Source organism: Vigna radiata, chromosome 1 (genome assembly GCF_000741045.1).
Source record: "Vigna radiata var. radiata cultivar VC1973A chromosome 1, Vradiata_ver6, whole genome shotgun sequence".
In the NCBI taxonomy this organism is placed as follows: domain Eukaryota; kingdom Viridiplantae; phylum Streptophyta; class Magnoliopsida; order Fabales; family Fabaceae; genus Vigna; species Vigna radiata.
Genome location: NC_028351.1, coordinates 2052613 through 2056255, shown reverse-complemented (window position 1 = coordinate 2056255; position 3643 = coordinate 2052613).

Here is a 3643-nt window from a genome sequence, read left to right as displayed (position 1 = left end):
ATATATACTTAAAATATGTTTTTAGAAACCAAATTGATACAAGTTCATCTGTCAAAATCTACTTCTATATTGAATACAAAGTTACTAAAACATCGTAAAAATATCCCGTGTTTATAATTTTTCTTATTAAAAATAAATAAATTTGGATTTTCTTTCGAAATATTGTTTACGGTAACCTTTAATTTTGTGGAGTATTTTTTACACCTTTTGCAATATTGATGGAGAATGATATCTTAACCTTATCTATAGATTTGAGGACAAAATTTAGCGTTGCACTTTTATCTGTTTTGTTTGAATATTGAAATTTTTATAATTTGTGATTAATTCATTTCAAATATTTTTTAAAAATAAATTCAAATAATTAATATAATAATAATATATATGACAGTTCTCAAAATGTTATTATAAAATAATTGTTAACATCAAGATCCTTAAATATTTTGGTGGTATAGAACAAAACAAATCATTATCAACTCCACATTTCATGTGACTAGAAGCAAAATTAAACACGGCGGTTTTATTACTTATTCAACGCGATCAAACAGAAAAAGACGTGTTCTGAAGGATTAGTTTGAATGAACATTTTGGATATTTTACGTGGTAAAACAAAAACAATGTGCTTGGGAAACCATGTTCATGTACAAACAATAACTCCCTGTTTTTGTTTGGTATTTGATTTATGTGAAAAAATTATATGTAGGCCAAATCATAACATTATCAATTGGTTGCGTGATTTAGGGTACATTCAATAATGGTTTATAAACATTTCCACATAAATTGTTAAAAAGCGTATTGATTTTTAATTTTTGTGAAAGCTCTTTACTTTATTAATAAAATGATTAGATACGATTGAAGAGTTTGGAAGACTTAAAATAAACTTAAAAATAATGTTATTTTATTTATTAATAAAACAATTTATGTTAAAATATGTTATAATTTTATTTACAATTTTGATTTGAATATTTTGAGACAATTTTTTTTTACCTAAAACAATTAATATTAACAAAAGAATTTGAAATGTTTTTTTATGGAAGTCTAAAACAATATATGGTGTCTGCTTCAAATCATATATGGTCTTGGATAATCTACGTACATATTTTGTTTGGTTGAGTATATGTAGTTTTTAGATTGATGCATAAAAATTGTTTCCTTCAAATTTCTATTTAGGAAGGCATATTTGTTTATGTTAAGTTGTCTGACAACTCAATTGAAATATACTACAATGACTAATATGATTATGGTAGAGCTAGAATTGACCAAAAGACTGAAAGTTTCATCAAAGTATATGTCTGCGGTTTGCTAAAAACCTCTTACAACAAGTCTTGTTTTTCTTCTTTTGATTGAATCATTTGCTATATACTTGATTTTGAAGATCCATTTTGAGTCTATGATGTTTTCTTGACCCTTGAAATATTAATGTCTAAGTTTGATTAGACATTAGTGCCTTAAATTCTGCATCCATGGCTTCTTTCCATTGTGGATTAATTAAAGCTTCCTTAACATTTCCTAGTTTTTTGTCATCTTCAAGAACCTTTGTCAATTCTATGTATGGTTACTTAGGCTTGTAAATTTCAACTTTTGCTTTTGGTCACCATCCAATAAGAGTTGGTGATAGGTTGATTGCTTTCAGTTTCAGTTTGACTGTTGTTCTCTACTAATTTTACTGATGTTGAACCTTTTTGATTTTCAGTAAAAGATTCACCAAGATCTCCTTCGTTTCTACCATTGTTGGTAGGACTATCACTTGTGATTTCTTCTTGATGAGTTGTAATATTGTTGTTTGGTTCAAGAGTATTGTTGACTATGATACCTATAGAGTAATTTGGAAGCAAAATTGATATATGTTCAATTAATTCTTTTAAAGAAATTCTTGTATCAATGAAACCTTCATAAAAGAGGAAGTGATTCTCATTGAAAATCACATGTCAAGATGAAAATTCTTCCATGAGAGTTAATGCATTTGTATCCTTGTGTGAATTACTGTAACCAAGAACCACACACCTAGTTGTATGAAATTGGAGTTTATTTTGATTTTATGATTTATTTTTTATAAAGGTTCTTGAAGAAAAATAAATCGAAGAAGATTAGAAAAAGAATACACTCACTAAGATGGAGAATACACTCACGTATGGGTGTTTGGAATATCCTAAACTTTATAAAAAAAAAAAAAAAAAAACTCATGAAAGAAGGAGAATACATATGGATGTTTGGAATGATAACATATAGGACTGAAGATTAGCATGGAGAAAGGAATAATTTCAATAGGAGTTTTTATATTGGAGCAAGATCTAGAAAATATTATCTTAAATAGGCATAGGATGGGTGAATCGAAGAATAAAGTTTAGGTACAAGAATATACAATGAGACGATGCATATGACATGTTATGAAAACAAGAAGTACTTCTATTAACACAACACCTTACTTGGAAAGTGATGGAAAACATGATAGTTTCAAAGGATAATTTGTATCATAGAGGGGTAGATGTAGGAAATATGTGTCAAATATGTGAAGAAATAGTAGCCCGTATATTCTTCGAGTATAAAGTAACAAGGAAAATACGGAATATGTGTAGTAAATTGGTTGGAATTAGCATTGTACAATATTCTCTAACCACACAACACTTCCAAGAGTTTAGTTTACAACAACTGAAAAGCAAAGAAAATATTATTTGGGTAGCAAAATGGTTTGGAATATATGAAAGCAAATAAAGAACATATTTTTAGGTCAAAGAAGGTATATAGAGAAGAGATTTTCTGTTTAGTTCAATTAAACGTTTAGAACTGCTTAACAAACAAATTTATCATATTCTAAATGGTGCTTAACTTCAATCAAGTGGATAAAAGTCATATATATGGGAGATTTTTGTTTGTGATTAATATATGAAGGTATAAGTATAGTGCAAACAAAAGTAGGAAAAAGGGGAACCTTGTAAGTCACACAAATTGGTCTAAATAGTGGCAGTTCTCAATATGCTTGTAGAAGTAATAAGTTGAAGGCCATGTTTGTAATGAAACTTTCAGTAGCATTAAATGGGACAATATTGTGCAGAGGTTGAAACTAACTTATAAAAGAAAATGTTAGTAAGATTACATAGTTAACATACTTCCTTTTTAATTTAGATGTCTTTTAAATAATCTCTATGTTTATATATTTTTAATATTTCTTTTGTTTGTAAAAAGATTGAAATATTCCAAGTGCTTCTTTTATTCAATGAATTTTTTATTGATGATAAAAACATGTATTTCAATTTTTTGAAATTGCTTAAATTTTTTATCCAAACATAATGTGAGGATAGAATCACTGAAATTAGACTAGGAATATGAACACGTAGAGCTGTCAAAGAGGCCTTATTATAGGCCCTGGCCCTAGCCCATGTGGGTTAGGGCCAAAAAAGCCCACAGGGCCAAAAATACTCCTTATTAAAAAAGCCCCCAGGGCTAAAAAGCCCCAAAGCCCTGTGGGTCAGGGCCAACCATGGGCTTTATGTTTTACAAAAAAAAATTAAATATCCAACAATAAATTGTATTTTTGCAGAGAAAAAGAACATTTATGTTAAGTGTTATAACTTGGAAAATACATGTATGCTTTAATAAATATTTTTACATAATTATTAATTAGAAAATAATAAATAGGATTTCATAT